This window comes from Acinonyx jubatus, chromosome E2 (genome assembly GCF_027475565.1).
Source record: "Acinonyx jubatus isolate Ajub_Pintada_27869175 chromosome E2, VMU_Ajub_asm_v1.0, whole genome shotgun sequence".
In the NCBI taxonomy this organism is placed as follows: Eukaryota; Metazoa; Chordata; class Mammalia; order Carnivora; family Felidae; genus Acinonyx; species Acinonyx jubatus.
The window spans coordinates 5533523-5558722 of record NC_069396.1 but is presented as its reverse complement, the minus strand read 5'-3'; the positions used below and the strand labels follow the sequence as shown (position 1 = coordinate 5558722).

The window sequence follows — 25200 nt, the reverse complement described above, 5'->3', positions numbered from 1 at the left end:
TCCCGATTGGCTGAGGCTCCAAATACAAACCCAGGAAAATTTGAATGTCTCTGCGTGAAGATGTGGAGGGAAAATTTGGTTTCACTCCCTCTCCTTCTCATAGCAGACATTTACTGAATGAATACCTGACTGGGGAGGGTGGTGGGGAGTGATCTCCCCCCATCTCCTCCTCTTCTGCACCCAGGCCCCCCACTAAATGCTTTGCATGCACTATGATTATCTAATTCAATTCTCATGACAAATCTGAGACATATCCTATTATTAGCCATATTTTAGAGGCAATAAAATTAAGATTCAGTTAGTTACCAGCCCCAGGGTCCACAGTGTCCCAGTGATATATACTTTGAGTGTCCTGCACCATCAAAATAAAAAATGTCTGCTTGTGTTTTGCACACCCCTAAGAAGTAAAAACTGTATCCCTCAGAATATGGAAGAAGCAATGAGAAGAGTCTTATTCTAACCCCCGAGGAGGGTCATCAGTGGATGGCATAGGAACCTCAGCAGAAAGTTAGTGGGTTATTTTCCAGTCCCCATTAGTAAAGAAAGATCTGCTGAGACAGATCATCTTTTAACTTCAAAACACCCTGACCATTTTTACTCTTGAGCTCCAGCAACGTGTCAACCCCAGTGGCAGCCCCTGCAGATACGCTGGTAAATGAGAGAGAAGTGGTCTGTATTGCATGAGCTTGATAATCTAGGGAGGAAGACAGGCACAAACAAGGGGTTTATACCTGTGCTAAAGGGGAGTTACATAGTGCTTGGGACATGTGTCAAAGCCTTCCACCTAGACGAGACAAGGGATAGTTCTGGAGTTTAGAGAATAGGGTGTAAGCATGCTTTTCAATGAACAGAGGGTACCAGCCAGTACAATAGATGATAGTTTTCCAGCTTCAGAAAGATCTCACCAAGTTGCAACAATGGACTGAAGCAACAGAGATGAAATTGTAGCTCTAGAATGAGGATACAGAATTAGGATACAGAATAAAAGCACAGAATCTGGACATTTGGCATGAGAACAACTTAAGTGGGAAAGACAAGAAAATGGTCTTCCCCCACAAAGTCAATATTAATTAGCAAAAGCATTTGAGGCTGCTGTTTCAACAGCAACAGTGCATTCCCACATTTGTCTCACAAGGCATGCAAAGGAAAAGAAAAATGTTTTCCATCTATTCCCAGATGATATGTTTTGAATGGTGTCTTCTCTGTCAACTTTTCGGATAAGATGGTTTGTTTTTTATGGGGAAATAAGAAATAAGTTTGGGAGCAATTAATTTAATCCTTAATAAGAATGATTCAGAACCACAAAAGAAACATGGGCTTTCACGCTCTCTAAATGTCTCCACTAAATAGATAGTAATTGGATATTTATAAGAGTTCAGACTCTCCCATAACTAAAGTGGAATGGATAATGTGTTGGTATGGAATATACAGTTTTAAATACGGCATCTCACTAGATTCTAAACATACCCTTGAGGGGAACTCCCAATGGGTGTGTGCCACCTGTTTGAACAACACATTAGGACAGTTTACATGACTCCACGCTGAACAGGATTAACAAGGATGTGGTGAAGTTAGAAAGGATCATCAGGAGAGGAAAGCTGGAAAGGAGGCAAGATGGGCACTCATAATTCCCACCTGGGCAGTCTTAATACCCACTGGAGGAGGCAGAATGTCACTGCCCCCCCACCCCGTGTTGTGGGTGTGGAAACTGAGATTTAGAGAAATTACCGACACGCTCAATATCACCCCAGGGCATGTCTGCCCCACTAAAATTCTTTGTTTCCCTCTATTCCTCTTTGCTGCCTTCCAATAAGATTAATAATGAAATTGGCTTTGGAAAAGATGCCCGCTCAAAGAGAAACTCAACAGAACTATAGTTAGAAACTTCTTTTCAATATGCACCAGTTGACTTATGATAAGACTTCCACTTTCTCGACGCTTGGAACTTTTTTAATCTTAGAAGGTCTCTAATTGTTTAACATGCCTGATATTAATCATCTGGTTGGGAAGCTATATATAATGAGGGGTGCTGGGCTATTATAACACTCTTCTGCCTATCCCAGGTCATGTTTTATTGAGTTGTCAATATTAATCATCAAGAAAGATGGTTCCAGGTGAGTCTCACCATCTCATCAATAATACTTTACCAACTGTGGCTCTTTGGAGACCAGAAATTTACAATGAGTTTAGCAATGCTGCTGCAGACCCATCATAATTTTTATTACACTTTGTGGCTGTGCCGACTTCCAGAAGAGGCCGTCCTAAAATCCTAATGTGACACAAATCAATTTTCAGATGTAAATTTGGATGTCATAAGTGGCGTTTTTTACACACAACAAATTGCTTGTCTCTGGTTTTGAACTAAGGATCACATAAACAAAAGATTGGAGGCAATTGATTGCATTATCGGCTGGGGAAATTGATGTGGCTGGGGCCAACTCGGCAAGGGGTGGTCAGGGAGAGGATCTGTGACTTTGAAAAGGACTGTTTGGATGTGGAATGTCAGGAGTCTTTGTTTGCCACTTCTTCTCTTTTTTTTTTTTTTTCCACATTTATCTAGAAGTATTCACCTTCTCTTTGGGGTTTAGCCACTCTGTGTAGCAGAATGACTATGTGCCCATTCTCAGAGCACATTTGTGGAGAATAATCCATGTCAACAACTTTAGAGAAGAGTGTTTTTCAGCTTTCAAGATAAGGGGGAAACGTATTCGTTTATGCAATAAACATTGACAATGTATCAACTGAAGATGCATTTGGCTGCAAGTTAACAACATGCCTGATTGCGAATAGCTCCAAGAAGTAGAGGTCATTTTTCTTGTTGAACAAGTAGCCCCAGGTATTTGACTGTTGGGATTTGTTTAGCTGCTTAGCAATGCTGTCAGAAAGCCAGGCTCTCCCTCTACTTCCTCCCACCATCCTTCGTTTGCTGACTTTCACCCTCACACTTGCTCCCTCATGGTTGCAAGATGGCTGCTGCATGGCCAACTATCGCATCAGCAAAGTAGAAAGAAGGGAAAAAGGGTAAGCCAGGTACATTTGTCCTCTTTGCAGTAAAGACAGTCTTCCCAGAAGCTACCAGAAGTCTAGTATTTTTTTCTCACAAGACAGAACCTTATCACACAGCTACCCCCAGCTCTAAGAGAGGCTGAACAGCAGGCTTGTATGTTCCATTGGTGCTCTGAACAAACTCAAAGTTCTATAGCAAAGAGAGGTGGAGAATAAATGTTAGGGAGATAAACAAGTCACTATATGTTGCATGCTCAAATACATATATTTGGGGAACATTGGCTTTATTTTCTTGCTTACAGGACTTCTCAGGGCTTTCAGTATGCTAATACCCATTGAGGACTTTCATGGGGCATAGTTTTGATAGTCAACATTTTGCCACAAAATAAACACAGAACTCCTACTATTATTTTCCTTAGAATCTCTCTTAATTCAGCAGTGGAATGCTGTATTATGTCCTGCTCACACCCTTTATTGGAAATCTACACACATTTGTCTCAAATCAGCAAAGCCCTTCTGCACCTAAGGCATGTGCCCAACTGCTCTAATTGAGAACACATCAGGGCACCTGAACCTTTGAGTGGATCCCATGATCCACTCCAATAAGAATTATTAATAGAATGACAAGCTCAGATAGTAGGCCACTAATGTTTTCAAATTCATGTCAGGTCTAAGGCAGAATGAAGAGAGCTTTTCTCAGATATAGCCTTGACCCTGCAGGCCAGTCATAGGTACCAAGAAAACTCAGCGAGACCCTAAATCTAGACAATATACATACAGTGTTAGTGGCTAAGAGATTCAGTGTTCAAATCCCGACTCTCCCATTTATAAGCTGTGTGATTCTGGGAAAGAGATTCTGAGACTTGGTTTACTAATCTGTAAAATGGGGATTGTTTGGCTTGCTGGAGCTATAACAAAGACTCCATGGGGGTAACGGTTGTAAAATGCCCCTCGTAAGATAGGGAGCCATTTTCAGCCCCGATCCTTTGTTAAGGGCTAAGCTAAACGGAATGCCTTTATTAAGTCTACATTGGATTCTCCATGTTTTAAAGTCTTGGGTAGCTTTGAGTTTCAAAGCAAGATACTCTGACACTGCCCCTTTGACCTTGGCATTTGAACCATTCTTTGAATTCGGGTGTGATGTCTGCTTTGCTGATATTCTTTGTTCCAAGAAATAAATATAGACGATCAGCCTTGAATCCAGTTTGTAATATGTTGCTTCTAGAAATCATACACAAAAACTAAAACAGGCAGTAGCTAAAACTGCACATGGTAAAATTTGTTGCAGAGGGAAAATTGGCTGAAGGATCAAATTTTGCTGGCATCATGGAAAACCACAAAAAAATATCCTATGAAAAATTAAACATCATAGAATGAGAATGAAGTAAAATGACAATGGCCAAAACTACACAGAGGAAACTTTATTATTGACGAGAAATCGATGCAAGAATCAAAACTTCTTTTCAAAACTATGGAACTGCAAAATTGGTCTTGGTAGAATAAAGCCACAAAACACAACCCACAAATCAGAAGTTCCCACTGGCAAAATTTAATTTGGCCAAAACCATCAATGAATCCCATAGTTGGCCTAAAATTTATACATACCACAACTAATCCCGATGAAAATATTTCAACAAAGTAAAACAATTTTTTCCTGAAGTTGTTTATGCTGAATAGAGAACTGAACAGTGACTTAGTTCAGCTTAATAGCATTTGCTGGAGAAATACTACTGGGTGAAAATTGTTGATATAATTCTGATTCATTTTAACTGCTTTGAAATATGTATAAAAAGCTAGCAAGGGCAAAACAATGAGATTAAAACATTCTGTCTTCATTGAAAATATAACATTTAACATGGCACCTACAGATGACAAGACCATATTATTATTTATTAACGTTCTTAAGCATTCATTGAATTTTTAAATGTAAGAACTTTTTTTTTTTCAAACTTTAAGTCCAATTTTCACTGATTACAAGACGGGTACTAATTACACAAGGTCTTACCTATACGTTGAGAGATGCCTAGCCGGATGCTTTAATAATGTTACTAATCACAGAAGCAGGAGGAAGGAGAGTTACCACCTTCGTTGAACACTTACTTTGGAACAGGCCCCATGACTGGGAAGGGCTTCATTAGTGGTTATCTCCCAGCTCCCACACACACATGGGAATCACGGAACTATTTTACAAGTACCTGCTGTTCTGACTCTGTCTTAATTCAGACGTGTACTCCCCTTTTGTCTCATGACAGCAGAACTCTTCTAAATCCCTACGTCTTTAGCTTGTGTTGACACATGGCCAGTGTGACTCTGACATGTTATTTTCTTAAGCTGAAGGTGTCTTGTCGAGTTTCATGGGTTTTGTGCTTACCTGCTGCCTATTAGGCTTAAAACTCACAGCACTGTGACTTTAAATGTCAGCATTGTCACTGGGACAATAGAGCTAAAAGCAGGCTGTTGACATTCTTTGGACACAATTTGTGATACCCTTTTCATTTCCTTGAACACTTTCGTGTTTCCAGGTGATGTTTCCCCACAGAGCCACATCACAAAGCCTAGGGTTTGGCGAAATGTGTCTGACCTAGATCAGTAGCCCCTAGGGCCAAAAGCCATTTCTGATATCACGTTGTAAAAACAGATTTCCCTCTCTGGGTCTGGGTCCCTGTCTTATAAACTAAAGGTATTATTACCTACTCCCTGGGATTATTGTGAAAATAAAGTATAATAAGAGCTTCTCCGAGGAAGTGTGATCTTTTCATAATTCAACATGTGTAAAACTCTCTGTATGTGCTCATCTGGTATTTTAAAACTTTATAGATTAGAAAATACTTCAGATAAATAAATGATCTCTACTGCAAGTTTCTTGCCAACGTTTAGAAGCTGGTAGGTGATGATGATGATTATGAATGTATATTGCAGTTAAGAACAGGGGTTAACTAACCATGGCCCATGGGCCAAATAGGACCCACTGCCTGATTTTATCATTAAAGTTTCACCAGAACACAGCCATGCCCATCCATTGATATACTGTCTATGGCTGCTTTGGTGTAATGGCAGAGTTGAGTAATTTCAACACAAACAGCCTGGCCTACAAAGCCCAAAATACTTGTTCTTTGATCATTTACAGACACAATTTGCTAACCCTTGTCTTAGAGTTTGCACTCTAGATTCAGATCTAATTATACACTTGGTCAAATATCACAGCAGTCAGTGAAGTGGGCATCAAACCCATTCTACAGATGTGTAAACTAAGGCACACAGCTTATAATGGCAGGGGATAATTCCTGCCCGTTAACACCTCATCGCACATGTAATCATTAGCTCATAGCCTTTCAATTCTCCATAAATGTTACTTTATAAGGATCTTTTCCGTTGTATAATTAATGTCCTGGCTATATTATTTAATCATCACTCACTAAGCACCTGCTGTGTGGCAGGCACTAGTCCAGCCACTAGGGCATAGCAGGGAACATAAGACTTCCTATCATCATAGAGTTTATATTCCAGGCTGTTATGCATGTACCTCAGGAGCTCCAGGGGCCTTAATCACACCCACCCACCTCATCACTTTGACTCTCCAAGTGCTGCCACTCCAACGGTGAACCACACAGATTGGTCTTTGTCCTGGAGGTGAGAGAAGGAGTTCATAGCCCCGTGGGAAATTGCCTTTAGGTCCCATTCTTGATTTCTAGAATGTGATGTGAACTACCAATATCACAAGATACAGTGTGATATCTTTTTTGCCATTCACTTCTATCTTATGACTTTGCTTTTAGGGCTGGGAATAGATGGGATCTGAGTCAACACTAACACAAAAGGTTTGAGGGATTAAGCAGACAAGTGCATCTCAGACTTTAAGGTGCCTGAGAATAAATCACCTGGGATCTTGTAAAAATGGAGGTTCTAATTCCATGTGTCCAGGGTGGGGCCTACAGCTCAGCATTTCTAACAGGCTCATAGGTGATGCTCTAAGGACCGCACTGTGAGTAGGAAGGTACCAGTCAACAGTCAATTTCCTCTGAGATCCCTCAAAATTGATGCTGGAAGCAAGAAACATGGATGGATTCTCAAATTTAAAGGCCGGGGTTTGAGCAGCTAAACCCACCGTAGATTGAAGCTGTGATCACCCCATGTAGATGTGAGACCTTGGCTGGGAGTCATCCTCCTCTCCCCTTCTCCCTACACCAATCACCAGTTTCCTCTCTCTCTCTCCTAGCTCCCTCGTTTCCCAGATTCCAGGCTCCTCCTTGCCCCCAGCCCAACTTACAAGCATACTCTGTGGTTCAGACCATCCTAGCAAGACCCCTGTTAGAGATGCTAAGAATTTTTTTTTCTCTGTTCAAGTTCAAGTGAGGAAAGGCACAGACGAATCACTCTCAGTAATTCTCTCAGACTGAGTCTCAAGTCTTCCCAAGACTTCCTGCTCAGACTGCACAAGCTAGTGATTAAAACTTAGAACAATAATTAGGCCTTTATTTTCAAAGCAGATTTGGTTTCCAGACCAGACTTCAACATTCATTACAATACAGACTAATAAAAACAAATCTGGGCACATATGCTTTTTATGCTTTTGTGTTGTAAAATCTCTAACAGCATTAAAACAATTTTGAAAAAAAAGGTCATTCATATTCTCCCCACAAAATACTCTGTGGAACATTCCCTTCTGTTTCTCATCCAGATATATTGCATATATATACACATAGTTTATACACAAGTGTGCATTGTAATTTTTCCACTTATTAAATGATCAACATTTTCTCTGTTGTCATATGATCTTACTATTTTAAAAGCACACAGTATACCTTCCAGTTGACAAACCAAAATATCTGTAAACATTAAACAGTCCTTTGTGGAACATTTCAGTGTTTTTTTGTTTCTTTTCTTTTCTTTTCTTTTCTTACTCTTTCTTTCTCTCTTTCTTTTGCTCTCTCTCTCTTTTCCCCCTTCTTTCCTTCCTTCCCTCCTCCCTTCCCCCCTTCCCTCCTTCCCTCCTTCCTCTCTTTTCTGCTTTTCCCCACTTTGGATTCTTTGTTCCTTTCCCTACTTCCTCCTTTGTCATCTTCTGCTATCAGAAAAACAATGCTCCATGAACATTTGATATTCTTTTATCATAAGGTGAGTTATTTCTTTAGCATATATTCTCAGCCAGTAGGAGCGGGAGCATTTTTCCCCTTCTATGTATTTTGAGAAGCCCAGTGGCCAAATCAGTAAGGTATTGACATTTTCTATAAAAAAATCTCAAAGGATGACACCCTAAACACATTTTATGTCCACCAGGCCAACTGAATAACTAACTCTGAGGCTAATTCCAGCCCCTTATAACTGCATTCATTCCTGGGGCTATTGGAATGAGTCCTGACTGAAAAAGCTAAGGTGGCTCAAACCAGGTCCTGATATTCGGCTCAGCCACTAGGTCTTGGGTTGGCCTTAAACAAGTTTCTTTCTAATACTACTCTTCTCTAAACTTGCACTTTAGGTATTAATGCTTCAACACATAAAATTATCCTGAAGGGTTAATCCACTAGAATATTAGCTTATTGAAGGAAGGAATTTTTTTAATCTACCTGATTCACTACTGTATCCCAAGCATCTAGAACACTGTGTGGCGCACGGTGGGTGTTCAATAAATGATGGTTTCATGAATCATTATAAAAAACCGTAAGATCAGAAACAGTCTAGAAAAAGGAAAGAAATCTTTACTTTAAAGCAGTGGCTCTTAAGCCTTCTGAGAATAAGTATATCCCTTACATCTGTGTGCTAACAGATACAACCGCACAAATGATTTCAGTAGGTCCACAGAATCTGGAAAATTTTCCATGGACACCAGGCAATAAGAATCCCTGGTGTAAAAGGACCTCTAAATTCTAATTCATTTGACGCCATCCTACCAAGTAGAAGAACTTTGAAATAGTAAGAAATCCATACCTATGGCACCTTCGATCTTTAGAGAGGCACTATTATTCTCATTTTATGGAAGCAACTCTTGGTCTCAGAAAGATTGAAAAGACCTATTCAAAGTGACACAATTATTAAGTATGGAGCAGGGACTAGAACTGAGGTCTAATTCAAGTCCAGCCTGCTTTGAGTTAACTGCTTCCCATTCCTCTTGCATTAATACACACAACCTTTGTCTTCTTAGCATTTGATTGATGGTTATTGTTAGTGCAGATAATTTGGGCTCCCTTGTAATGATCAAGACGTTTTCTCAAGGCAGGGTCTCAGATGATTAGAACAAGGCAGGTGCTAATGCCATTCTCAGCTTCATCTGGAAATTTCTAACTAGAGTTCATTAACTTGTCAGCCCTGGTTCCCTCTGAGCACCATACTGATATAATAAAATAGTGCAAATCGATAGATACCTTAAACCAGCTTCATCTGTCTTCCTTTGTTCGTAATTTTTTTCTTTCTTCTTTTATTTCTACTTTCTTTCTCTGCCACTTTAAAAGTAAAATTGTGCCTCTTATTGGCTGTGCAATTCTGTTTTCAGTATGCCTTTAAAAAAAAATTTTTTTTAATGTTTAATTATTTTTGACAGAGAGAAAGAGAGACAGAGCATGAGTGGGGGAGGGGCAGAGAGAGAGGGAGACACAGAATCCAAAGCAGGCTCCAGGCTGTGAGCTGTCAGCAGAGAGCCCAATGCGGGGCTCGAACTCACAGACCACAAAATCATGACCTGAGCCGAAGTCGGACACTCCACTGACTGAGCCACCCAGGCTCCCCAGTATACCTTTTGAGCTATTGGAAATCCAGGCACACCCAGCTTTTCCCAAAAACACCTCTTATTACCCCCAAATAGTAGGAAACTAACCTTATTTAGACTCACTCAGCAAATCTAGACTGTCCTTTGAGATTGCAAATCTAGTAAATTAATTTTCCTTAAGTATAACATGACTCAGTGACTATGTGGGTGAAGATCTGAAAGTTTTGCAGAATGGTTTTACTTACAGAATTAGTGGTAATACTGTTTTTGGTGAAGCTTTGTACAGAAAGAAGCTAAGTAATTTTCTGAGTTGACAGGGGAAGGCATTGTGGTTAGGAGCTATTGATGGGAATGTGAGGGTAAGGATGGTTAGCAAAGTGCCTTATTTCGTTCTTCTTCCTTGATGTTGCTCACTTAGTTTTCTTGGGGACTCCAACTCCATCTGCAAAAGAAACAAACACACCTTGCCTATTCTGGGTGAGATTAACTTCTTGTTCTTTGTCCTCCCCATTCTCAGTTTCCATCTTCTCCAACGCTTATAACATTGGATTAATTGACTCTGTATCAAGGATTTCTCCATGTGGACACATTTTTATTTGTTCTGAGGAAATGCCGTGGTTGCTTTATTTTGCTGATTTCTTAGCAACATCATGGGAACCAGCCCAATCACCATGAGCTGTACCATGGGTCCACAGCTCTCTCTCCGAAAGCAGCCAGAAACCAAACATTACCCAGGAAAGAAAGCTCTTTCAATGGTCTGCAGCTGGTATGGGCATACTTTGACAATTTTCCTGCTCCTGGAGAACTTATCCAACACCTCCTAGAATATGAGATGGAAAGCATCCTCTCAGTACCATAGCTAAAGGACCAATCATGGAAATGAAGGTACAATTACAGAAAAATCATCCCTAGGCTACGACCGCACTCCACGAACATTTTATTTTCATCACGACTCATGATTTCAATTTTTGGGACTGGGAGTCTCTGCTGAATCCCAATTAAAATCCTTAACATGAGAGCCTGTGCTTTACAGACATGTGTCAATGTGTTTAGTGAATTTGGGTTTAATCTCTTGGATTGACCACAGTTGTGAGCTGGTAGGGGACTGGTGAGATTGCATATGTAAATGATGCTATGCTAATCAAGGGTGGTATTTTCTCTTTTACTTTTGATCTACAGCAAGAGTAGATTCAAGACTAATGTTCAATTTGCACTTGAAAATGATGGTTTTTACACCAGGGTTCTTAATATCTGAGTTTTAGTTGAAAGGAGAAAGTGCCCATGCCTTTGAAAGTCAGGACCATGCTAAAGTATTTTCCAATATCATAAAAAAAAATCGTCTGAACATCTTTGACAATAAAAAATCTTAATCTTGTCCTTTGAATAATATAAAGATTGAGTATACCTCTGGAGAAATATTGATATAGACTCAAATCAATATGCCCCCACTTGTCACTGCTTCTCTTCATGCTTTGGACAAATTGCTTAACCTTGCTAAGTCTCAGTTTTTGCTCAACAAAAGTTGATATTACCATATAGATGGGTGATTCAGTTGACTTTGCTTTTATCATTAAAAAGAAGAATTTAGTCTAAGAGACATGAAACATTTCTACACATACATACACACAGCCCAAGACCTTTTAAAGTTCATGTAAAAAGAAAGCATAATTCTTGGCAATGCAATAGATTTGCCTTGCATCTCTTACAACATTGGTCGTCTCTTCTGAGCTTGGCCCTTTGTACACCTCAAAAAGACTTAATTGTGTTCAACATTATAGGGTTACTGTCATGTACAGCATTTCTCTTCCTTAAAAAATAAGACTTTGCATGCAGAAAAGCCAAAGAATCAGTGTAAACATGCAGGATCAAAGTCTATAAGGTAATTAACCATTTACAACTGCCGCAGGGTTACTGTAGCAGGTCTTGACGGGTGATCTCACTGGTACATCCAATTCCCCACCAATCGCTAGGGGCATTCTGGCCACCTTAGTGATAATTTCTTCCTCCCTAACTTCCACAGCTTAAGTAGTACTTGGGACCAAACCGAAGAGCATGGCATTAAGAAACATTCTTTGGTCATTTTAGTGGTTGCATGGGGATTTATAGTGTATGTCTTCAACTTATCACAGTTTGCCTTCCAATAACATCAGCACTGTACATGTAGTATAAGAATCTTACAACAGTGTACTTCCATTTTCCCCTTACCCCACCTTTGCAGTATTGCTGTTACGCATTTTAATTTATTATATGTTGTAAATAAACCTCATAATACACTGTTATTATTTCTGCCTTAAATAGTCAGCTACCTCTTCAAGGCATATTTTAAAAAATAAGAAAAAAAGTCACCTTTCCTATATATCCACCGTTTCTTGGGTCCTTCCTTCCTTTGTGTGGATCCGTATTTCCATCTGGTATCACTTTCCTTCCAGCTGAAGGGCTATTAAATGTTTTTTATGGTGGTGTTCTGCTCGTGGTGAATTCTTTCACCTTTGGAATATCTGAAAGTCTTTATTTCACCTCCAACTTTGGGGGATATTTTCCCTGGGTTTAGAATTCTGAATGGAATTTCTTTTTTCTTTGAGTATTTTAAAGGTTTGCTCCATAGTCTTTTGACTTGCATTGTTTCTGACAAGACATCTGCTGTCATCCTTATCTTTTCTTCCTCTGTTCCTAATGTGTCTTTTTTCCTCTAGCTGCTCTTAAGATTTTATTTTTCTTACTGGTTTGAAACATTTTGATTATGATAAGCAGCATTTTGAGGGGTGAATCAAGAGAGTATTGAAACAGATAAGATGTCAGCCCTAGGAAAAGAGGTAAAATAAATATGGGCCTGCACAGATTAATTGAAACCGATAGCTGCTTCTTTAAGGTCAGTACCAACTATCTTTTCTGGTGGAGGAGAGATAGCACTGCAGAATGTACCCCGTAAAAGAAAAGTAATATCTAACACTTGAGGAACACAATATAGACATACACAATATGCATACATGTGCATACATGTACATGTGTATACACAAACACACACTTTTTATAGCTACAACAATCCTACAGTGTAGGTACTAATATAATCTCCATTTTATACATATTAAAACTGTGGCACAGAATAGTTGAACAATTTTAGCACAAAGCCAGTAAGTGGCAGAGCTAGGATCTGAATACAAACCAGCAATTTAGCAGTCATGCCTTCATCTCCTGTTCTAAACTACTTCTTACAGTAGATGACAGCCAAGTATACCAACAGGAAGATATTGATAGATCCAGAGAGCTCCTGTGTTAAAAATATGCTATGTTGAAGCAGGAAAAGAATGTTGTTTCTTGGACATACATGATGCTAGTCACAGGGCAATTATCTTCTGTCTGATCTCTGGCTTAGATACTGAAGTTACTTCAGATGAAAAATGTCCAGGGATGCCTGGTTGCTCGGTCAGTTAAGTGTCCAGCTTCGGCTCAGGACACGATCTCCCAGTTTGTGAGTTTGGGCCCCGTGTCGGGCTCTGTGCTGACAGCTCAGAGCCTGGAGCCTGCTTTGGATTCTGTGTCTCCCTCTCTCTCCACCTCCCCTGCTCGCTTGCTCTCTCTCTTTCTCTCTGTCAAAATAATTAATAAACATTAAAAATTTTTAAAAACAAAGTTTCCATAATCTTAATGGCAAGACTTATAGCTAGACAGCATAGTGGACTATGAAGATCCTACTCACTGGTGTTTCTCCAGTGTGTCCAACAGAAGACAGAACTTCTGCAGGTGAAATGGAAGGAGTTCACAAGCATGTTTGGACTCATGTATCATTCTGGACAGCATAAAAGACAGGACATAAAACCAAAAACCAAAATTCTTGCTAATCTCTCTGGCCTACTGTACTGATAATGATGGCCGTCACTTAGTGAGACTCTTCGAGGAGCAAAGTGCTTTACTTTTATTACTTTTGATCCTTAGGACATCAACCTACACTGTGACTATGCCAAACGTCATGCTTCTTTTAATGCTGAGCCACTTGCAAATTACTTAACCTCCCTGTCCCTTAGCTTCTTCATCTGCATCGTAAGATTAATAATAGTAACTACCAGCATGCTATTTTGAGGATTAAATGAGATGATCCGTCTGTAACATGTACCTGGAGCATGGCAAGCTCCAGTAAGTGTAAGATGGTGGTACTGTTGTCTCAGTTGTTTTCTCCTACTTTCTTTGATTCCTGCTTTGTCTATCCAAACCTTAACCATCCTGCAAAAACAGTTCAGGGACGCCTGGGTGGCTCAGTCGGTTAAGGGGCCGACTTCGGCTCAGGTCATGATCTCGCGGTCCGTGAGTTCGAGCCCCGCGTCAGGCTCTGTGCTGACAGCTCAGAGCCTGGAGCCTGTTTCAGATTCTGTGTCTCCCTCTCTCTGACCCTCCCCCGTTCATGCTCTGTCTCAAAAATAAATAAACGTTAAAAAAAAAAAAACATTCAGTATTCAGCCAACTATCCGGATTGCTCTGCTCAGGCATAACCTCTGTTTCTGCTAGCAGTCAATACACACAGCTTAGCGTCTCATTGGATTTTATTACTCCGCATAGGCTCCTTTTGCCTTCTCGATTCAATTCACGATTCGCTCAATTCATGTCATTTGAGCACTTACCAGGTACCAAGAACTGTTCTGGTTTATTAGGATTAGAATAGTAAATTAGAAAAGTAAAAATCAGATCCCTGCCTCACAGGTCTTATTTGTTGGTCTGGGGATGAGGGGGAGAGAGAAAAAATATATGTAAATAAAATATGTTGTATGTGAGATGGTGACAGGGATATGGATATAAATAAATCATGGAAGGAAAGTAGTTAGTTCTGAGGGAAATCTTACAATTTTGGATATTGGGTCCTGGGAAGGACTTGACTGATGTAAGAATACAAGTCACTGAGACCCAGATGTAGAACATTCTTGGGTGGAGTACAGCAAGTGCCAAGGCCCTAAGGTAGGAATGTTTGTGATCAAAGAACATCAAGGAGGCTAATGCCAGTGGAATGGAATCAGTAAAGGGTAGACTTGTAGGCAACATAGTTGGAAGATGAATGGCGTGGAGCAGATTACATAGGGCCTCACACGCCCTTGTAAGGATTTTGCCTTTCACTCTGATAAGATGGGGAGCCACTGGACTTCCTGAGCAAAGGAATGACTGAGACAGGCATCATACCTTATAAATAAATGATGAGCCAATGTTGGAACGGAATTTGGAGTTGGCAAAGCATTCTTACATCCCTCATGGGAGTTCTGTGGGGGCAGGATCACCCCACCCATCACATAGGTGAGGAAACTGGTGCTCTCAGAAAAGTAGTAAATTCCAGAATGTCCTGCAGCCGTGGGGGCAGAGGCAAGATAGAAACCAAGATTCCCCAGCTTCCAGTCTGAGAAGCCCTTCTACAGCAGGCAGATGCTGAGTCCCACTTGGGTTCTGGGGTTGAAACCCATAGTCCTACAGTTTTCTTCACCATTTCCCAGGCCCACCTCCTCTGGGTTCTTCCCCTCCTGTGTCTAACAAACATTAATGCCCCACTGGGGAAAGAACTTAGTGCTTGCTCATGCCAGGTGGGCAGTGCCAGGGCAGGACAGATGTGACAGTATCTTCAAGTGAATTAGAAACAGCCATTCCCTCAAGGGTCACAGTCCCCATGGGCATATGGCTACATAACACAAGGTGAATTTCAGCCCTTGCCCACCTCCTCCAAGGGCCTTTGTGCAGTGCACATCCTTCACCACTATAAACGTCAGCCTGACACCTCTTCATGATTTTTGTGATGTGATGTGATCACATAACATAGTGGAAGTCGCATAATAGGTACTCAGTGAATCGTGGCTGATTGAATTATTTCTCATTTTTCACCTTCCAATATGACTAAGATGGGAAAGGATATAAATTATTTCACATATATTTATTGAACACCTACTGTATGCAGGCACTAGTCCAGGTGCTGGGGATACAACTATGCTAGACTGACCCCAAAAAATCCTGCATTTATGGGGCTCACATTCTAGTGGAGGACATGGGCAATGAATGAATCAGTTTAAGTACATTAGATTGTCATCTTGCAAAGAAGAGAAAAATAAAGCATGGTTTAAGTACATTAGATTGTCATCTTGCAAAGAAGAGAAAAATAAAGCGTGGAAAAGGGGGTGTGAAGTTTTAGTGAGAGAGAAATACAGGCAAGAGTGGCCGGAGCCAGCATCATGAGGACGGTGGCTCTTGAATAAAGACCTGAATGGAGTGGAATCAGGACTGTGGCAGGCAGAGCAGTGGCCCCAAGACACCCACATCCCAACCCCTGGGACCCGTGAACGTCACCTGATAGGTCAATAGAGCCTGACAGTCATTTAATGCTGATGTGATTAAGTTAAGGATTTTGAGGTTGGGAGATAATCCTGGATTATCCTAGGGGGCCTAACACAATCACAAGAGAGCCACAGAGAGGTTTGAAGATGCTGTGGGGCCAGGAGCCAAGAGATGTAGATAGAGGTTCTAGCAGGTGGGAAGGCAAGGAAACACATTCTTCTCTAGAACCTCAGGAAGAAACACAGCCTTGAAAACACCTTGATTTCAGTCCAGTGAGACCTGTTTGAGATATCTGACCCCAAGGAACAGAAGATAACTGTGTGTTGTTTTAAGCCACTGTTTTTTGTTTTTGAAATTTTTAACATTTATTCACATTTGAGACAGAAAGAACAGAGCATGAGCTGGGGAGGGGCAGAGAGAGAGGGAGACAGAATCCAAATCAGTCTCCAGGCTCTGAGCTGTCCATGCAAAGTCCGACGCGGGGCTCGAACTCACTGACTATGAGATCATGACCTGAGCCAAAGTCAGATGCTTAAAAGACTGAGCCACCCAGGTGCCCTGTTTTAAGCCACTGTTGATTGTAATATCTTATAGCAGCAATAGGAAACTAATACAGTGACTCCGTAAGTATCTGTAGGGAAAAGCATTCCAGGTGGGAAGAGCAGGAGGTGGAAAGGCCCTGAGGTATATTTCAGGCAACTAGACTGGGCCAGAGTAATTCAGGGGCACTGGAGTTCACAGGAGACGGGGGCAAATTACGTAAAACACTATAGGTCAGTACAAAGACATTGGTTTTACTCCAAGCGCTAGGAGCCCCACTGGCAGCTATGAAGCAGAAGAGTGACATCATCTAGTTCGTGTTTTAACAGGACCACCCTGGCCACTGGGCACGTGGAATGGGGGCTGTTGAGGAAAGGGCAGAAACTAGGGGACCAATATAATCCAGGCCAAAGGGGATGTCGGCAAGAACCAGGGTGGTGGCCATTGGGGGAGGGTTGGGAAGTGAGAAACAGTCAAATTCTGAACATATTTTGAAACTGGAGCTCATTTAACCAGATAAAGGATAAATGTGATACATATAAATTTAACTGGAAAAGATCCTGAATAAAATTATTTTAGTAACTAAAACTGTACCATGTAAAGATAGCACATGTAGGAGGCAAGAGGTAGCATGGGTAACAGTCCAGGCTCCGAGCAGAACAGTCTGGGTTCAAGTCCTGGCTCCTCACTCACCAGCAATATGTCTTTGGGCAAGGTGTTTACCTTTCCTGGGCCTCAGCTTTCTCATCTGTAGCATAGAAGTGTAACAGCACTGGCATCACAGAGATTGTATGAGTATTCGTGGAGAAAAAAAGTGTTTGTAAGACTTAGTGTCTAATTCCTGGTAAGCTCAGACAGTGTTCTCTCTCACCATTTAGAATTTGCTGATTTTCAAAGCTATTTTCCTATTTGTAAAACGCGTGAAGAATTTAGTGTGAAGTATTTGAAAACAAATGCAAGTGCTCCCCTCCTGTGGGGCAAGTTCACAGAGTAGCTGGGATGCCAACATATTTCTCTTGGTCCCATAATAGATTTTGCTGAGCTCCATTATCAAATAGTTTCTGTAGTTGTCAATCCTGACTTTGAAAGAGGAGTCTGATCCTTCGGTCTTTTAAGATGGAATGAGTATCGCATGGCAACTGAATATTTATATCACGCTCTCCTCTCTTCAAGGAGTTGTTGTTTTACCATCCTGACATCAAAACCTGTGGGCCCAGGGAAACCTCAGATGTTGGAGAATATCAAACGTGGTCTTTCTCTCCCCTCTTTCCTGGTGGATCTGACGCACCTTTGAATCTTCAAAGGCCATGGTAATCAATGATGTGGGGCAACACGTGACAGTGCATGCATCATGGTGAAGCTGCATTTATTCATGGAAAGTGCAGAGTGTGGAATAGTGGTTGCCACTGAATTAAAACGTGAGGATCTGTAATCCAGTGAAAACCACAGAACAAAGGGAGGAGAGAGACACTTTGCTGACTGGGGACTTCACTGAAGAGAGCCACATAAAAGGCAGATTACTGCTTAAGTAGGTTAATGTAACCCTGGTGTCTTAATTAAAATGTCTTTAACAAAAGGAGAAGAGGAATAGCACTGGAAGTTTGGGGGAGGCGTCAATGAAAGGGAAGAAATTTCCATTAAATATTGAGAATAACTCCCTAAGCAAAACAGTCTTGAATTTCAGTAGTGAAGGATATTTAAAAATTGGTTGGACAAAGGAGGCAATTGGCTTTGGCGGCCAGCGTGGGAAATGGCAAATTTTAGAGTCTGCAGCCACAACATCACGAAGTTCATGACCAAAAATAAAGCAAGGGGATAAAAAGGGGAGGAACAAGGATGTCAAAAACACCAAATCCAGAGACTGAGTTCTGGTCATGGGTACTTGCTTTCCTTAAATGCCAGGACACTGCTTCACATTTCCTCCCCCCATTCCAGATTCTGAAACAGATGCACGCCATTCCAAAGGGGAGGATTGTTTTCACCCCTCTCATTGGGGAAGCTTGGTTTGAGGCCCTCCTTTCCCTGAATCACCATAAGATTTGGCCTAAGAAGCTGGGTTTTACCTCAGATGAGAAAGTAAAGAATCATCTGCTTTTCTATTTGATAAAGTCATACACTGGGTTTCTCAGATTCCCTCCTACAACAGCCCAGTGACATCTGTGAGCGTGCATTTTCTCCCGAAGGCAGGCACACTTGAGGTCAAGCCTCATTGCGGGGTGGCTGTGCCACTGACATCCGCAGCCGGCACCGTCTTCTTCCAATTAATGAGGCGATTCGGCTGCAGGGGAGAGAACGGGCGTCCCTTCCAACCTTATGATTAAATTCATCAGGTGTTAAGTGAAATGCAAGGTCCTTCTCTGAGGTCACCCTAAGGAACGGAAAGGTCAAAAACTCCCTTGGGAAAAGAAGAAAAGGGCTATTATCAGTTTTCCATCTGATACTAGATAGCATTTATTAAATAGGTAAATATTTATTAAATAGCCAACCTTTGTTAAAGTTTAGAGAATGAGGCCTGCACTTGCATACTAATGGGACTGGCAGAAGAAACCGGAAGTTAATAGGAACTACCCAGAAACCTCCATCTAAATTGAGGTGGAGAACGGCACACACAATGTATAATAGACGCCGTGAGTGCATTGCGTGTGCATGTGTCTGTGTGTTACTGGACAAGTAGAGAGGACTAGAGGTAAGTAAGGGAGGAAGACTGTCTAAGCCACAGGAGCAGCACCAACAAAGCCATAAAGTCATGACAGAAAATGGCATGTTTGGGCAAAGCAACATGGTTGGAACTGGCTCCAGAGACGTGATGGTACCACTTGGGAAATGCCCTGCCGAAGAACGTGAAATGCACTTCCGGTGGTGATAGGTAGTTTAGGAATATGTCACAGGTCCTTCAAAATGTTCATAACCTTTGACCTAGTAATCCCACTTTTGCCAGCCATTCCGAGGCTAGCATGAAAAAGCAAACAAGCAAGCAAATAAAACTGCATCCACCGATATTTTGGTGCGTTTATTTATAATAACAAAGAATTGGAAACCCAGAAACTTTAGGAGCATAAGGACAGGGGTATGGCTAAATGCGTGCTGATATAGCCACATGATGTCCAGCTACTAAAATTACATTTACAGAATCTGTGACACAGGAGGGAAGGAGGTTTGGTTTTTATCATTAGCTTCAAAAAGCAAGGTACAAAATTGTTCAGACCCTTCAATTCCAACTTAAGCAGAAAGTATATTAAAACCTGGAAGGAAGGACACGGAAATGCTATTCTGTTTGTGTGACACAGGCTTGTGAGTAAATGAATTCATTTTTTCTTCCTGATTCCAAGTAGAATAGGTTCATTATAGAAACTTTAGAAAGTGTATTAAACTTCTGGTTGCTCTCAAATCTTTATCTCAGTGTCTGCTTCTGGAGAGTCTGTTGAGGTCTTGTTTGTTCTTATTCTACAGTCAGTGGGCTCGGGGGTAAGAGGAAATGATAAGTCATGAGGAACCCAGAGGTGAGCAGGGGAAATGTGCTGATCATGGCAGGGAATGTGATGCTAGAGATGGAAGGACTGGATGCCAGGAGACCCCTCAGGAGGTGGTAACCCCTTGGGAGAACAGTATGGTTGGAATGAAGTAAGCCATCCATGGGATGTCAGGGTGTAGATCTTTCACGCTGAGAAAGGGAGGCAGGCGCTCTTGGGGGCTGTGGCAGGAGTGGGCAGGCTTCTCAATTTGGTTTAGGACATGTGAGTTTGGGGTGCCTGCAGGATAGTCCTGTATCATTTACTGTGGACCATCCTTGGGGAAAGCACATAGCCAACACCCAATAAATACCCACCGCATTGAAAAGAATCCTTTTTTCACATGTGGGTTTTCTAATGGGGGCTTTCTTTGGAGGCCACTCACAAATTTATGAGCTCATGCAGACCAGAAAGCATGGGATCTGGGGTAAGTGCTCACACATCTAGAATGCATTCTGAAGTTAATACAGCTGTTGAGGCAGGAATGCATATGCGTTTTAGAAAAACAGGTCCATCTGTAAAGCGCTGCAAGATGCCTCCAGGTGTTCAGAATAGCTATTTAACATGAATATTTTATCAATGCCAGAGCAGACAGAGGGAAATTGTATCCATTATATCCCCATCACCATCACACGTGGTTGAATGGACGTCTGACTAAAGAATCTAAGTACGTTTAAAACATTTTTCACCTCCAATGAAACTAGCGAGTCCCAATCTGTGTTGTGATTGTGCCTGGGAGATTCATGAAATATTTTGGAGACAACTGCATCTTGGAAGTGTGGTTTGGCAAATTTTCATCCAAAGCATATGCTTTTATTTTATTTTTTAACTCGCTATTCAAATGTGAGCAAGTTGACATTTTAGAGCAAGTGGTAGAATATGTGTATGTGTGTGGGGTGTTGTTGTTTTACTTCTGTCTCATTTTCAAGTTCAACTTTTTAAATACAAGGATGGCTGCAGGGTAACAAAAAGCAGGAAAGAAAGCCTACTTAAGAAAATGTGTTTTCCAGGAATGGCTCCTCAGCTCTGACAGGGTGGTGTCAAAGGCAAGGTCAGATCTCAGACTTCTGCTTAAAACCATTCAGTGGCTTCTTGTGTTCCTCGGGATTCAGAAAAATCCTGTGGACTGGATCTGGCTCTCTCTTTCCAACTTCTTCTTGGGGCTTCTTTGAGCCCTAGACCTTTCTGGTCTTTGGCCATCTTCTGCCTCTGTGCCTTCTTCCATGCTGTTCCCCAAGCCCGGAACTCTTCCTCCTCCTTGTCCCTCGAACCTGGATGAATTCCACTTGGCCTTCAGATCTTAGCTTCACTGTCATTTCTTCCAGAAAGTGATGGTCTTCTATTGAGTGGTTCAAGGGTGAAACTTCTGAAAATTTTCTTTAGAAGTTTTTTTTTAATGTTTATTTATTTTTGAGAGAGAGAGACGGACAGAGTGTAAGCAGAGGAGGGGCAGAGAGATAGGGAGACACAGCATCCAAAGCAGGCTCCAGGCTCTGAGCTGCCAGCGCAGAGCCCGACGTGGAGCTCAAACTCACAAACCATGAGATTATGACCTGAGCCGAAGTCGGACGCTCAACCAACTGAGCCACCCAGGTGCCCCTCAAAAATTTCTATAGATTCAGTTACTTCAGAAAGCCATGAGAATTCTAGAATGAAAAAGTCCAAACTGAGTGTGGCAGCAATATTGTTGTTATAGAACAGATTTCCATGGTGAAGAGGAAATAAGAAGAGTCATGGACATCCTGCTCATTTACTTATTAGACACAACTGCGGAGAAAATACTCTGAACCAGACACTGTGCTAAGCTCATTACCTAGATTATCCTAATTCTTATAATAACCCTTTATGTATGTATGCATGTATGTATTTATTATTTCATTTAAAACTATTTTAAAAATACCTTTTGAACACCTGCTATATGCCCGGTCTTGTGCTAGGTACAGGGGGAATAATAGCAAACTAGGGTGACACAGTGCCTGCCCTTCTGGGGCCAGGAGCCTTGTGTGGCAGACGCACATTGATTGACAGACCAATGCTGCTGAGTGAAATGTGTGAGCAGAAGGGGAGACACAGGATCTTTGGATGCCTGGGTCACTCAGTCGGTTGAGCATTCATTTGACTTTGGCTCAAGTCATGATCTCACAGTTCGTTGGTTTCGAGCCTGGCATTGGGCTCTGTGCTGACAGCATGGAACCTGCTTTGGGTTCTCTGTCTCCCTGTCTCTCTGCCCTTCCCCTGTTCATGCTCTCTCTCTCTCTCTCTCTCTCTCTCTCTCTCAAAAATAAATAAATATTGAAAAATAATAATAAAAAGAAAAGCTGAGACAGGGGCTCTGGATGAAGGATGAACAGTAGGCAGTCCCTGCAGCAAAGAGACTGGGGATGTGGTTCTTTAATTTTTTTTTTTTAGCGTTTATTTATTTTTGAGACAGAGAGAGACAGAGTATGAACAGGGGAAGGGCAGAGAGAGAGGGACACAGAATCAGAAGCAGGCTCCAGGCTCTGAGCCATCAGCCCAGAGCCCGACGCGGGGCTTGAACTCACAGACCGCGAGATGGTGACCTGAGCTGAAGTCGGACGCTTAACCGACCGAGCCACCCAGGCGCCCCTGGGGATGTGGTTCTTAAGCTGAGAGTAGAAGAGAGTCAAGTAGAGGGGCGGGGAGGGGGGCATTGCTAGGTGAAGAGCCCTTAGGTAAGCTTTTACCTGTCGATCCCGATAGGGCTTGTGCAGCAGAAGCAGAGCCAGGAAGACAGTGAGGGCACCTAAGATCAGAGATGTCATCCAGAGCCAAACGTGCTGCCCCCTCCCAGGCCTCAGCAGCATTGGAGGCTCCATCCTTTGATAACGGGAAGCAAATACCGAATTAGTAAGGGGAAGGGGGAGATTTTAAAAGATTTTCCTGGCTGCTAGACAGAGAACTTCTGGAAGCACCATTCAAATTACAAACCCTTCTGATGAAACCTTCTTGTCTCCATTGACTTCTTTGAGCAAAGCCATTTCTTTTCTGCCCTAACCACACATAGCAATGGAAATAATTGTCATATTCATTACATTGGGGTATTTATTCCGTCTTTGGTGCTAATCATTCAGAGGCTCTGATATCGGTCCTTCCATTGCAAAGTTACTTGTTAGATTGGCCATCCCCAAAGTCTCTGGTAGGTGACTTTCATCCTGGGAGACATTGTTTCTGATATCACTGGAGATCACTTCTAGAAGAGCGTGTGGGGCATGGGGACTCTAGGAGACAGTGGCTTATATCCATCTCTCCCATCTGCATACCAGCAACCCTTGAAAAGCATGTGTGGCATAATTCACAGTAGCAGACTGGCTTCATCCCACCCTATGGATCCGCCAGCCGTCATCTTCCCCTTCAACCCCCCTCTTCCTTCATGTAATGCCTGCTGCCATACCGTGGGGTGATCTCTGCAGGACGAATGGGCAATTTCCACATCACCCCATTTGATTGTCATCAAAACTCTGTGCAGTGAACTTACAGCAGATGACAGCACAGCTGACATTTGGCCTCCAGAATATTCGGGAGACAGATAGTTGGAAATGAAGCAAGCTCTCATCAGTATCTTGGCTCTCAAACCTCCTAAATTTGCTGCTGAAAGTCTGATGTTTGTTGATTGTTTCTTCCTTAAGTAGGCAAACTTCAGCCCCAGGAGTTAATAAAGCAAATTTTAAGTCTCGCCCCAGGTCCAGCAATGCTGGCTGAACCACACATTTGATTGCATACGAAATGTGAGCGGAGAAGCACAGACCCTCCTCCTGGCAACTTTCAGCACAAGGAGATCAGCTGCAAGAATGGAATAAATTGGAGATTGATTTCTTCAGCTCCATTCATTTGCAGAAATTTGCAGACAATTAAGCTGTCCCCCTGCAGTATAGGTAGCTGATCCTTTTAGCCAAAGGCTGATTGAGATTTGCTTTCTATCCTCTGCACAAGTAGAGTTGTGATTCTCCAAGCACACTTGAGTAAACAGGGCCAAGGAACTCTGTTCTGCAGACGTGGACCTCCCTGCAAAGGTGGTCACCAGCTGTGGCCTGCGGAGACAAAAAGCATCAGGCTTAGATTAGAGCAGGGGGCCCTGGAGTCACAGATGTCAGGGTTCCTTCATCTTGCTTAACAGCGTTGACTTTGGGTGAGTCTCTTACACCTTTGAGCCTCAGGAGGACAGGCATGGCAATTCTACCTGTGAGTTGTTGGGTGGGTTAAATGGGATACTGTTACAGTGTGCCTAGCGCGGTGCCTGGTACACTCCTACTCCATTAATGTCAGTATTTGCTATAGCAGATTTGGTGAGTCTAGGACAAGGATGCCAAGTAAATCTTTGGATTAGAAAGATGCGGAAGAAACAGGCTCTGTGACCGTGAGACTAGAGTTTGGAATGCAAGCTTCAGACTCTCCAAAGGAATGATCTTCAGGATTCTTTAACCAGTACGTGGTATTCAAACCCCAAAGCATGACACCACTGCATCAACCAGGCTCCCCACTGCCTGGGAAGAACATGTGACCTTCCCACCTTCATCTACAAGACTGTCCACAACAGGGCCAGGTTGACTGTTTGAGTCCCACCTGGCACTGCCCTCTCCTAACTCCCTGCCTCTCCAGAGAGGATGCTGCTTCTGTAAGGCTTTGCCTTATTGAATTCTCTGCTCTGAGCACACAGTTTTGCCCAGAACTTATAATAGTAGTAGAGAGAACAAGGGCAGAAGCTTGTGGCTTTTTTATTAAGTTTGTACTGTTTTTCCCTCCCATTTATTTCCTGATGCAAATACAGGAGCGGGGAGAGAAGGAAAGGCAGACAGCAGTCCTCCAGTCGCTGCCGGCTCATGCGAGGGTCGGCTCGTGAAGATCCTCATGGCTAGACAGGTGCACGCTCCTTTGTGGCCGTGTGTTCTGCATACAGGGAACAGGGTGATTCCTCTCAAACCTCACTGCTTTCTTGGGGTGGCCTCAGCTGGGTGTGGGAGGGGACAATGACAACCAAAACCTGGAGTGGGGTTCCAGCTCTGGAGCCCCATCTGGGAAAAGCTTTCTGCCCTCCACTCCTGGAGCACCTGGACCTTGTAGTTATCAACTCTGGGCATCTTGCCTTAATGGGTGTCACGGGTGGGATCTGTGGTAATAAAGCTTGTGACA

At 42.3% G+C, this 25200-nt stretch overlaps 1 protein-coding gene across 2 annotated transcripts in view; it reads left to right on the top strand.

The window, feature by feature from the left end:
- The window catches only part of CDH13 (cadherin 13), a 1023179-nt gene that overhangs the window by 416442 nt on the left and 581537 nt on the right, over positions 1-25200 (top strand). The window lies entirely within an intron of this gene.